The sequence below is a fragment of the Zea mays genome, chromosome 8 (assembly GCF_902167145.1).
Source record: "Zea mays cultivar B73 chromosome 8, Zm-B73-REFERENCE-NAM-5.0, whole genome shotgun sequence".
Taxonomy (NCBI): domain Eukaryota; kingdom Viridiplantae; phylum Streptophyta; class Magnoliopsida; order Poales; family Poaceae; genus Zea; species Zea mays.
Genome location: NC_050103.1, coordinates 162,581,438 through 162,594,760, shown reverse-complemented (window position 1 = coordinate 162,594,760; position 13,323 = coordinate 162,581,438).

Genomic DNA, 13,323 nt, shown 5'->3' with positions numbered 1-13,323 from the left:
TCTCATAAGCTATACCTAAATCTCCAACTCGTTCAAACTCAGCAAGCGAGAGACAAAACAACAAAACGTTTCAGGACATGAACTCTATCTATAGAGGGCGTGATTCGAGCACCATAGATCTCGAAACCAGCATCAAGGCGAATCTCCCGTACTTTGTAACTCATGCTCTGAAAATACGCATGCATGCAAATATTTTAGTACGGTTAGTTCGTCCCATCGAAGAACATAAGCTTGCCAACACCTCGTTCTATGTCGACTTCGCGGATCTAAAACCGATTAAGCTGGAAAGATCCTTAACGACTCCGATACAAATTGAAGGACCTGTAAGGCAACTATAAGGGGGTGAATGGGAGCCAAAAAAATTCTCCACTAGAGAGCACCGTGACTTGTTCCCAGATTCAATTCAAACCCCATGGGACTCCAAAAACAGTGTAGCACTATGCAGACCAATCCAATGTTGATCGACTGTACCAAAATTCTAGAGGAGAACCAACTCAAATGTCTGCAGGAAACCAGAAGCAAAACTATAGAGAAGGGCAAGCGGTAGTGCCGCTCTGATTACTGGCAGTGCCGGGCCATGGCAGTGCCGCGCAGGGGAACAACAACAGTGCTGTCAGTACCCTGAAACAGGGGTACCCCTTACTATAGCATGAAGACGTGGTGCCCACACGACTATCTCTAGTCACGTGGTGAGCAGCACCCGACCCCACCACGTGGCCAGCTCTAGGGCCGCCACGTGGCCAGAGAAGATGATATCCTGACGTAAGGCCTCTGAGCCGCGCGGCCTCTGCATTTAATGCGGATAAGGTGTGTCGCCTGTCCATTCCACTGGCGGGCGATGTGCCGCCTCAGCATTAAATGAGCACTGTCCACTCCACTGGCGTGCGATGTGCCGTCTCAGCATTTAATGTGCCCTGTCCGCTCCGTTGACGGGCGGCGACCAGGCCATCCTGCAGGCGGCGTGCCTGTCCATTCCGATGGCAGGCAGTACGCCCGTGCTGCGGCATACACTGTGCTCATCATGGCTCGTGCGTTACCGAGGAAGCAACCGCGAGATATTAATACTATATGGACTACGGACAATATGGCGCTCGGAGATCTTCTGGGCGACGCTGGCGTTGGATACTTCTATATGTATTTCCTTCGTTTTGCCCCTGGGCCTGCATGTCGGGACCCAGCACCCTTGTACGTGCCCCCCTTGAGCTATAAAAGGGAGGGAACACGACGTTACAAGGCAGACCGGACTTAGGCTCAAGCTCACTTAGACTCTCAAGCTCTCAAGCTCAATACATCACACAGTGGAGTAGGGTATTACGCTCCGGCGGTCCGAACCACTCTAAATCCTTGTGTGTTCTTGTGTTCTTCTCGTTTTTACCTAACAGGCAAAACGCTTAGGCCTCTCCTCATCTTAGGATTTAGGGTGGGTGCATTCCGCCACCCTGCCGGAGAATTCCTCTCCGACATTTGGCGTGCCATGTAGGGGGCTAGACATTTAGGTTTTTGCTTGTTTTCTGGCTCAGCATGATGGTGCAAATCGTTGAGCACCGCGCCGAGACTTCAGAGAATTTCCTGGTGGAGGAAGAAGCTGCTTCTTCCACGCCACGTGTTCCCAACTGCCCAGTGCCGGGCACTGCTGCTGTGCACGCTGCACAACAACATACAACTGCGCAAACATCCCGGACTTCGTCGAGGGCTGCTCCGGGGGCGTTGTCTGTGGCCAGGGAGTTGCTGTGCCACCCTCCAAGCTCCACGGCCTCACTGGGGGCCATGAAGCAGTGACGTGACGACGTCGACCGACTGCTCGGCATGGCGCATTCTGGCTCGACCAGGTCTAGGCCACGGTCATCCCGCCGCCAACATGAGGCAACGACGTCTGTGCGCTCACCCTCTGTGAGGGGTGCACAAACCGACGACCTCCGGGTAGACCTCAACCATAGGCGTGCGGGAGAGGATGCCCGGGTCTCTCTGGATAGGGCGCGGGAGCGCCGACAAAACTTCGAGGGTCGTGAAGACGCTCGAGTCTCTCTAGAGAGGGCGCGTGAGCGCCGGCTAAACATCGAGGGTCGCAACCTCGATCAAGACTTTGTTGCGGTAGCACCGCAAACCCCAGTGGGCGCCCGGTTCTAGGTGGGTGTCCATTTGGCCGGCGTGGGCTGCGCCGCGCTCGCGAATCATCTCCACGCAGCGACCTGGTGAAAGTCGCCTAGAGGGGGGGGGGTGAATAGGCAAATCTGAAATTTATAAACTTTAAGCACAACTACAAGCCAAGGTTAGCGTTAGAAATATAATCGGGTCCGAAAGAGAGGGCGAAAACAAATCACAAGCAATAAGAGCGGATGACACAGTGATTTGTTTTACCGAGGTTCGGTTTTTGCAAACCTACTCCCCGTTGAGGTGGTCACAAAGACCAGGTCTCTTTCAACCCTTTCCCTCTCTCAAACAGTCACTTAGACCGAGTGAGCTTTTCTCTTCAATCAAACAGGACACTTAGTCCACTACAAGGACCACCACAACTTGGTGTCTCTTGCTTTGATTACAATGATCTTGAGAACAAGAAAGGAGGAAGAAGAAAAGTGATCTAAGCGCAAGAGCTCAAAAGAACACAAAAGTCTCTCTCTCTAGTCAGTAATTTGTTTGGAGTGATTCCGGACTTGGGAGAGGATTTGATCTCTTTGTTTGTGTCTTGGAACGAAGTCTAGAGCTCTTGTATGAGGTTTGATGGCTGAAAACTTGGATGCATTGAAGTGTGGTGGTTGGGGGGTATTTATAGCCCCAACCACCAAAATGGTCGTTGGGGAAGGCTGCTGTCGTATGGCGCACCAGATAGTTCGATGCACCACCGGACACTGTCCGATGCGCCAGCCACGTCACCTAACCGTTAGGGTTCGACCGTTGGAGCTTCTGACATGTGGGTCACCGGACAGTCCGGTGGTGCACCGGACAGGTCCTGTTCACTGTCCGGTGCGCCATCTGATGCCTGCTCTGACTCTGCGCGCGCAGTCGGCACTGTTCATTGTACCCGTTGCAGACGACTGTTGGCGCAGGTAGCTGTTGCTCCGCTTGGCACACCGGACAGTCCGGTGCTACACCGGACAGTCTGGTGAATTATAGCGGAGTGGCTCCCAGAATTCCTGAAGGTGGCGAGTTCGGAGTTGAGCTCCCTGGTGCACCGGACATTGTCCGCGCGGCACACCGGACTGTCCGGTGCGCCAGACCAGGGCTGCCTTTCGGTTGTCTTTTGCTCTTTTTATTTGAACCCTTTCTTGGACTTTTTATTGGTTTGTGTTGAACCTTTGGCACCTGTAAAACTTATAATCTAGGACAAACTAGTTAGTCCAATTATTTGTGTTGGATAATTCAACCACCAAAATCATTTAGGAAAAAGGTGTAAGCCTATTTCCCTTTCAATCTCCCCCTTTTTGGTGATTGATGCCAACACAAACCAAAGCAAATATATAAGTGCAGAATTGAACTAGTTTGCATAATGTAAGTGCAAAGGTTGCTTGAAATTAAACCAATATTTATTTCATATGATATGCATGGATGCTTTCTTCGTATTTAACATTTTGGACCACGCTTGCACCACTTGTTTTGTTTTTGCAAATTCTTTTGGAAATTCTTTTCAAAGTCTTTTGCAAATAGTCAAAGGTAAATGAATAAGATTTTGAGAAGCATTTTCAAGATTTGAAATTTTCTCCCCCTGTTTCAAATGCTTTTCCTTTGACTAAAAAACTCCCCCTCAATGAAATTCTCCTCTTAGTGTTCAAGAGGGTTTTAGATATAAATTTTGAAAAGGGTTATACCAATTTAAAAGTTCTATAAAAAATAAGATACTAATTAAAAAACCTTCTTTTAATACAAATTTGAAAGACTACTTTTTTGAAATTGGTGGTGGTGCGGTCCTTTTGCTTTGGGCTAATACTTTCTCCCCCTTTGGCATGAATCATCAAAAACGGATACTTGTGAGTGAAATATAAGCCCTTTTACTTTCTATCCCTTTGGTAAATAAAGTAGGAGTGAAGATTATACCAAATTGGAGAGCGATGCGGAGTGTCGGCGAAGGGTGAATAACTTGATGGAGTGGAGTGGAAGCCTTGTCTTCGCCGAAGACTCCATTTCCCTTTCAATCTATGACTTGGTATGAAATACACTTGACAAACACATTAGTCATAGCACATGAAAGAGATATGATCAAAGGTATTGAAATAAGCTATGTGTGCAGAATATCAATCCAAATTCTTAGAATCAAGAATGTTTAGCTCATGCCTAAGTTTGGTAAATGTTTTCTCATCTAGTGGCTTGGTAAAGATATCGACTAATTGTTCTTTGGTGCTAACATATGCAATCTCGATATCCCCCCTTTGTTGGTGATCCCTCAAAAAGTGATACCGAATGACTATGTGCTTAGTGCGGCTGTGCTCAACGGGATTATCCGCCATGCGGATTGCACTCTCATTATCACATAGAAGAGGAACTTTGGTTAATTTGTAACCATAGTCCCTAAGGGTTTGCCTCATCCATAGCAATTGCGCGCAACAATGGCCTGTGGCAATGTACTCGGCTTCGGCGGTAGAAAGAGCTACAGAATTTTGCTTCTTTAAAGCCCAAGACACCAGAGATCTTCCTAAGAACTGACAAGTCCCTGATGTGCTCTTTCTATCAATTTTACACCCTGCCCAATCAGCATCTGAATAACCAATTAAATCAAAAGTGGATCCCTTGGGGTACCAAAGGCCAAACTTAGGAGTATAAACTAAATATATCAAGATTCGTTTTACGGCCCTAAGGTGAACTTCCTTATGATCGACTTGGAATCTTGCACACATGCATACGAAAAGCATAATATCCGGTCGAGATGCACATAAATAGAGTAAAGATCCTATCATCGACCGGTATACCTTTTGATCTACGGATTTACCTCCCGTGTCGAGGTCGAGATGCCCATTAGTTCCCATGGGTGTCTTGATGGGCTTGGCATCCTTCATCCCAAACTTGGTGAGTATGTATTGAATGTACTTCGTTTGGCTGATGAAGGTGCCCTCTTGGAGTTGCTTCACTTGAAATCCTAAGAAATACTTCAACTCCCCCATCATAGACATCTCGAATTTTTGAATCATAATCCTACTAAACTCTTCACAAGTAGATTTGTTAGTAGAACCAAATATGATATCATCAACATAAATTTGGCATACAAACAAATCATTTGCAATTGTTTTAGTAAAGAGAGTAGGATCGGCTTTTCCGACTTTGAAGCCATTAGCGATAAGAAAATCTCTTAGTCATTCATTACCATGTTCTTGGGGCTTGCTTGAGCCCACAAAGCGCCTTAGAGAGTTTATAGACATGGTTAGGGTACTCACTATCTTCAAAGCCGGGAGGTTGCTCAACATAGACCTCTTTCTTGATTGGTCCATTGAGGAATGCACTATTCACGTCCATTTGGTAAAGCTTAAAGCCATGGTAAGTAGCATAGGCAAGTAATATACGAATTGACTCAAGCCTAGCTACGGGTGCATAGGTTTCACCGAAATCCAAACCTTCGACTTGGGAATAACCCTTGGCCACAAGTCGGGCTTTGTTCCTTGTCACCACACCATGCTCATCTTGCTTGTTGTGGAAGACCCACTTGGTTCCTACAACATTTTGGTTAGGACGTGGAACTAAATGCCATACCTCATTCCTTGTGAAGTTGTTGAGTTCCTCTTGCGTTGCCAACACCCAATCTGAATCCCTTAATGCATCTTCCACCCTATATGGCTCAATAGAAGACACAAAGGAGTAATGTTCACAAAAATGAGCAACACGAGATCGAGTGGTTACCCCCTTATGAATATCGCCGAGGATGGTGTTCACGGGGTGATCTCGTTGTATTGCTTGGAGGACTCTTGGGTGAGGCGGTCTTCTACCCTCATCATCTTCCTTGTCTTGATCATGGGCATCTCCCCCTTGATCATTGTCCTCCTCTTGAGGTGGCTCCTCTTGATCTTCATTTTCATCATCTTGAGCTTGATCCTCATCTTGGGTTGGTGGGGATGCTTGCATGGAGGAAGATGATGGTTGATCTTGTGCATGTGGAGGCTCTTCGGATTCCTTAGGACACACATCCCCAATGGACATGTTCCTTAGCGCGACGCATGGAGCCTCTTCATCATCTAACTCATCAAGATCATCTTGCTCTACTTGAGAGCCATTAGTCTCATCAAACACAATGTCACAAGAAACTTCAAGTAGTTCAGTGGACTTGTTAAAGACTCTATATGCCCTTGTGTTTGAATCATAACCAAGTAAAAAGCCTTCTACAGCCTTAGGAGCAAATTTAGATTTTCTACCTCTTTTAACAAGAATAAAGCATTTGCTACCAAATACTCTAAAATATGAAACATTGGGCTTTTTACCGGTGAGGAGTTCATACGATGTCTTCTTGAGGATTCGGTGAAGGTAGACACGGTTGATGGCGTAGCAAGTGGTGTTGATTGCTTCTGCCCAAAACCGGTCCAAAGTCTTGTACTCATCAAGCATGGTCCTCGCCATGTCAAGTAGAGTTCTATTCTTCCTCTCCACTACACCATTTTGTTGTGGGGTGTAAGGAGAAGAGAACTCATGCTTGATGCCCTCATCCTCAAGGAAGCCTTCTATTTGTGAGTTTTTGAACTCCGTCCCGTTGTCGCTTCTAATCTTCTTGATCCTTAAGCCGAACTCATTTTGAGCCCGTCTTAAGAATCACTTTAAGGTCTCTTGGGTTTGAGATTTTTCCTGCAAAAAGAACACCCAAGTGAAACGAGAATAATCATCCACAATTACAAGACAATACTTACTCCCGCCGATGCTTATGTAAGCGATCGGGCCGAATAGATCCATGTGGAGTAGCTCAAGCGGTCTGTCGGTCGTCATGATGTTCTTGTGTGGATGATGAACACCAACTTGCTTCCCTGCTTGACATGCGCTACAAATCCTGTCTTTCTCAAAATGAACATTTGTTAGTCCCAAAATGTGCTCTCCCTTTAGAAGCTTGTGAAGATTCTTCATCCCAACGTGGGCTAGTCGGCGATGCCAGAGCCAACCCATGTTAGTCTTAGCAATTAAGCAAGTGTCGGGTTCAGCTCTATTAAAATCAACTAAGTATAGCTGACCCTCTAACACTCCCTTAAATGCTACTGAATCATCACTTCTTCTCAAGACAGTAACACCTATATCCGTAAAAAGACGGTTGTAACCCATTTTGCATAATTGAGAAACAGAAAGCAAGTTATAATCTAAAGAATCTACAAGAAAAACATTGGAAATAGAATGGTCAGGAGATATAGCAATTTTACCAAGTCCTTTGACCAAACCTTGATTTCCATCCCCGAATGTGATAGCTCTTTGGGGATCATGGTTTTTCTTGTAGGAGGAGAACATCCTTTTCTCCCCAGTCATGTAGTTTGTGCACCCGCTATCAATTATCCAACTTGAGCCCCCGGATGCATAAACCTACAAAACAAATTTAGGCCTTGTTCTTAGGTACCCAAACGGTCTTGGGTCCTTTCACATTAGAAACAAGCACCTTGGGTACCCAAACACAAGTCTTTGACCCCTTCTGTTTGCCCCCAACATATTTGGCAACTACTTTGCCTGATTTGTTAGTGAGCACATAAGATGCATCAAAAGTCTTAAATGAAATATTAGGTTCATTTGATGCAATAGGAGTTTTCTTCTTAGACAATTTAGCATGAGTGGATTGCCTAGAACTAGATGCCTCACTCTTATACATAAAAGCATGATGAGAGCCAGAGTGAGACTTCCTAGAGTGAATTCTCCTAATTTTGTGTTCGGGATAACCGACAGGGTACAAAATGTAACCCTCTTTATCCTGAACCATGGGAGCATTGCCTTTAACAAAGTTGGATAATTTCTTAGGGGCATTAAGCTTGACATTGTCTCCTTGTTGGAAGCCAATGCCATCCTTAATGCCTGGGCGTCTCCCACTATATAGCATGCTTCTAGCAAATTTAAATTTTTCATTTTCTAAGTCATACTCATTAATCTTAGCACTAAGTTGAGCTATGTGATCATTTTGTTGTTTAATTAAAGCTAGGTGATCATAAATAACATCAACATTAATATCTCTACATCTAGTGCAAATGGTAACATGCTCAGTGGTAGATGTAGAGGATTTGCAAACGTTTAATTCATCAATCTTAGCATGTAACATGACATTCTCATTTCTAAGATTGGAAACAATATCATTGCAAACATTTAAATTTTTAGCCTTAGTAATCAATTTTTCATTTTCTATCTTCAGGCTAGTAATTGATTCATTCAACTTGTCAATCTTAGCAATTAAATTAGCATTGTCATTTTTAAGTTTGACAAGAGAATCATCACAAACATTTAAATTCTCAATCTTAGCAATTAATTTAGCATTTTCATTTCTAAGGTTAGAAATAGTATCATGGCAGGTGCTTAGCTCACTAGTTAATTTTTCACATTTTTCTATCTCCTGAGCATACATATTTTTAACTTTAACATGCTTCTTATTTTCTTTAATAAGGAAGTCCTCTTGGCTATCCAAGAGTTCATCCTTCTCATGAATAACACTAATCAATTCATTCAATTTTTCTTTTTGTTGCATGTTTAGGTTGGCAAAAAGGATGAGCAAATTATCCTCATCATCACTAGAGTTCTCCTCATCACTAGATGTTGCATATTTAGTGGAGGCTCTAGATTTTACCTTCTTTTTGTCGTCCTTTGCCATGAGGCATTTGTGGCCGATGTTGGGGAAGAGGAGACCCTTATTGACGGTGATGTTTGCGGCGTCCTCGTCGAAGGAGGAGTTGGTGGAGCTCTCGTCGAAGTCCCATTCCCGGCAAACATGGGCATCGCCACCCTTCTTCTTGTAATACTTCTTCTTCTCCTTTCTTCTCCCCTTCTTGTCGTCGCCCCTGTCACTGTCACTAGAAATAGGACATTTTGCTATAAAGTGACCATGCTTACCACACTTGTAGCAAACCTTCTTGGAGCGGGGCTTGTAATCTTTCCCCCTCCTTTGCTTGAGGATTTGGCAAAAGCTTTTTATGATTAAAGTCATCTCCTCATTGTCGAGCTTGGAGGCGTCGATGGGAAGCCTACTTGATGTAGATTCTTCCTTCTTCTCCTCCGTCGCCTTGAAGGCGACGGGTTGCACCTTGGATGTAGAGGTGGCGCCTTGCTCGATGATTTTCTTGGAGCCTTTGATCATTAATTCAAAGCTCACAAATTTTCCTATCACTTCCTCGGGAGACATTAGTTTATATCTTGGATCACCATGAATTAATTGAACTTGAGTAGGGTTAAGGAAAACGAGTGATTTAAGAATAACCTTGACCATTTCATGGTCATCCCATTTGGTGCTCCCAAGGTTGCGCACTTGGTTCACCAAGGTCTTGAGCCGGTTGTACATGGCTTGTGGCTCCTCCCCTTGGTGAAGCATGAAGCGACCGAGCTCCCCCTCGATCGTTTCCCTCTTGGTGATCTTGGTCACCTCGTCTCCTTCGTGCGCGGTCTTTAGCACGTCCCAAATTTCTTTGGCACTCTTCAACCCTTGCACCTTATTATACTCCTCTCGACTTAGAGAGGCGAGGAGTATAGTAGTGGCTTGGGAGTTGAAGTGCCGGATTTGGGCTACCTCGTCCGAGTCATAGCCTTCATCCCCCACGGATGGTTCCTGTGCACCAAACTTAACAATGTCCCAAATGCTAGTGTGGAGTGAGGTTAGATGGTGCCTCATTTTATCACTCCACATACAATAATCTTCACCGTAAAAAACCGGTGGTTTGCCTAGTGGGACGGAAAGTAAAGGGGTGCATTTGGAAATGCGGGGGTAGCGTAAGGGGATCTTACTAAACTTCTTGCGCTCATGGCGCTTAGAAGTGACGGACGACGTGTTAGAGCCGGAGGTGGAAGGCGACGAAGAATCGGTCTCGTAGTAGACCACTTTCTTCATTTTCTTCTTCTTGTCGCCACTCCGGTGTAACTTGACGTGGGGAGGTGATTCCTCCCTCTTCTTGTTGCCGGACTCTCCCGATGGAGCTTTCCCGTGGCTTGTGGCGGGCTTCTCGCCGGTCAACATCTCCTTCTTGGCGTGAGCTCCCGACATCACTTCGAGCGGTTAGGCTCTTAATGAAGTACCAAGCTCCGATACCAATTGAAAGTCACCTAGAGGGGGGGTGAATAGGCAAATCTGAAATTTATAAACTTTAAGCACAACTACAAGCCGGGGTTAGCGTTAGAAATATAATCGGGTCTGAAAGAGAGGGCGAAAACAAATCACAAGCAATAAGAGCGGATGACATGGTGATTTGTTTTACCGAGGTTCGGTTTTTGCAAACCTACTCCCCGTTGAGGTGGTCACAAAGACCGGGTCTCTTTCAACCCTTTCCCTCTCTCAAACGGTCACTTAGACCGAGTGAGCTTATCTCTTCAATCAAACGGGACACTTAGTCCACTACAAGGACCACCACAACTTGGTGTCTCTTGCTTTGATTACAATGATCTTGAGAACAAGAAAGGAGGAAGAAGAAAAGTGATCCAAGCGCAAGAGCTCAAAAGAACACAAAAGTCTCTCTTTCTAGTCACTAATTTGTTTGGAGTGATGCCGGACTTGGGAGAGGATTTGATCTCTTTGTTTGTGTCTTGGAATGAAGTCTAGAGCTCTTGTATGAGGTTTGATGGCTGAAAACTTGGATGCATTGAAGTGTGGTGGTTGGGGGTATTTATAGCCCCAACCACCAAAATGGCCGTTGGGGAAGGCTGCTGTCGTATGGCGCACCGGACACTGTCTGGTGCGCCAGCCACGTCACCCAACCATTAGGGTTCGACTGTTGGAGCTTCTGACATGTGGGTCACCGGACAGTCTGGTGGTGCACCGGACAGGTCCTGTTCACTGTCCGGTGCGCCATCTGACGCCTGCTCTGACTCTACGCGTGCAGTCGGCACTGTTCACTGTTCATTGTACCCGTTGCAGACGACCGTTGGCGCAGGTAGCCGTTGCTCCGCTTGGCACACAGGACAGTCCGGTGCTACACCGGAGTACCGCACAGTCCGGTGAATTATAGCGGAGTGGCTCTCAGAATTCCCGAAGGTGGCGAGTTCGGAGTTGAGCTCCCTGGTGCACAGGACACTGTCCGGTGGTGCACCGGACATTGTCCGGTGGCACACCGGACTGTCCGGTGCGCCAGACCAGGGCTGCCTTTCGGTTGTCTTTTGCTCTTTTTATTTTAACCGTTTCTTGGACTTTTTATTGGTTTGTGTTGAACCTTTGGCACCTGTAAAACTTATAATCTAGAACAAACTAGTTAGTCCAATTATTTGTGTTGGACAATTCAACCACCAAAATCATTTAGGAAAAAGGTGTAAGCCTATTTCCCTTTCACCTGGCCATCCAAGTTCCGGCCGCACCTGCCGGAAAAGTACGATGGTACATCCAACCCGTCGAAATTCTTGCAGGTGTACGTCACCGCCATTACGGCAGCGGGTGGAGACACCGCCGTAATGGCAACATATTTTCATGTTGCCTTGTCTGGGCCTGCACGGACTTGGCTCATGAACCTTACCCTAGGATCAATATACTCCTGGGAAGGGCTCTGCGCGTGGTTCACAGTGAACTTCGCCAGCGCTTATCAACAACATGGCGTGGAGGCCCACCTCCACGCAGTGAGGTAGGAGCCCGGGGAAACCCTCCAGACGTTTATCTCCCGCTTCACCAAGGTACGAGACACCATACCCCGTATTTCAGATGCTTCCATCATCACTGCTTTCCGCCAGGGAGTACGTGATGAAAAGATGCTGGAGAAGTTGGCCACGCATGACGTGGAAACTGTCACCACGCTCTTCGCTCTAACCGACAAGTGCACCAGGGCCATCGAGGGTCGTGCATGGCACTCGGCACCACAGACCGGGGCTGCCCAGATGGGTGGCTCGGGTGCCGTCGCTCAGGACGGCAAAAAGAGGAAAAAGAACCACGGCCACGAGAAGCCGTCGTCTGCCGCTCTGGTCGTCGCAACTGCGACTGGGGGCTGGAACGAGCGCAACAAGCGCCCACGGCCGCAGAGGGGTAACAACGGCTCATGCCCTGTACACCCCAATAGTCACCATAGCGCCGCGGAGTGTCACGAGATCATCGAGCTCGCGAAGCGTGTCAGCGAGCGGCGCGAACAGACCTCCAGGGATGGCTCCCCACCTCGTCGCCGCCCTAGCAAGGAAAGGGTCGACAACGGCGAGGTGGCCACGGGAGAACGGGACCTCGAGTATCAGTCACCCGAGGGGGTCCTGAAGGATGTCTTCACCGGAGGCTCCAAATCCGGTGACGACAGCTAGCCAGGCTACCGGGGCGACCCTGCCCTTTCTAGTCTATGGGCCTGAAGCTTGTCTTCCCCGAAAACCCTTATGGGCTCCCCACGGACCCAGTCTTTTGATGAGTCTATGCAGGAACAGCTACGGCGTGAAGGCGCGGACTCCACCGACGACCGCAGATGGCGAGCGGTGATCCGAAATGCACAGTACAACCAAGCGCTACCACTAGCGGTTCGTGCATAGTAGGGAGCCCGGGGTCAGGGACCTGGTCCTAAGGCGAATCCCAAACCGAGAAGGGCTCCACAAACTCCCCTCTAGTTGGGAAGGACCCTTCAAGGTGACGGAAGTATGCCGACCCGGGCGTGTCCGCTTCGCCACAACTGAAGGAGTGCCTCGTCCCAACCCTTGGAGCATAGAGCATCTCCGTAAGTTCTACCCATAGGAACAAGTCTAAGGGGTTAGGTTTTCTTCTTTTTGTAACTAGGTTATGCATACGTGTATGCCAGCTGAAAGGGAAATATGCTTACACCTTTTCCTAATTGATTTTGGTGGTTGAATTGCCCAACACAAATAATTGTACTAACTAGTTTGCTCTAGATTATAAGTTTTACAGGTGCCAAAGGTTCACAACAAACCAATAAAAAGACCAAGAAAGGGTTCAAACAAAGAGAGCAAAAGACAACCGAAGTGTGCCCTAGTCTGGCGCACCGGACTGTCCGGTGCGCCACCGGACAGTGTCCGGTGCACCAGGGACCCAACTCTGAACTCCGCTATAATTCACCGGACTATCCGGTGTAGCACCGGACTGTCCGGTGCGCCAGCGGAGTAACGGCTACACAGCGCCAACGGTCGTCTGCAATGAGCAGTTAATGCGCTACAGTGCGCGCAGAAGTCAGAGCAGAGCCAGAAGGCGCACCAGACAGTGAACAGTGACTGTCTGGTGCACCACCGGACTGTCCAGTGGCCTAGCTGTCAGAAGCTCCAACAGTCGAACCCTAACGGTCGGGTGACATG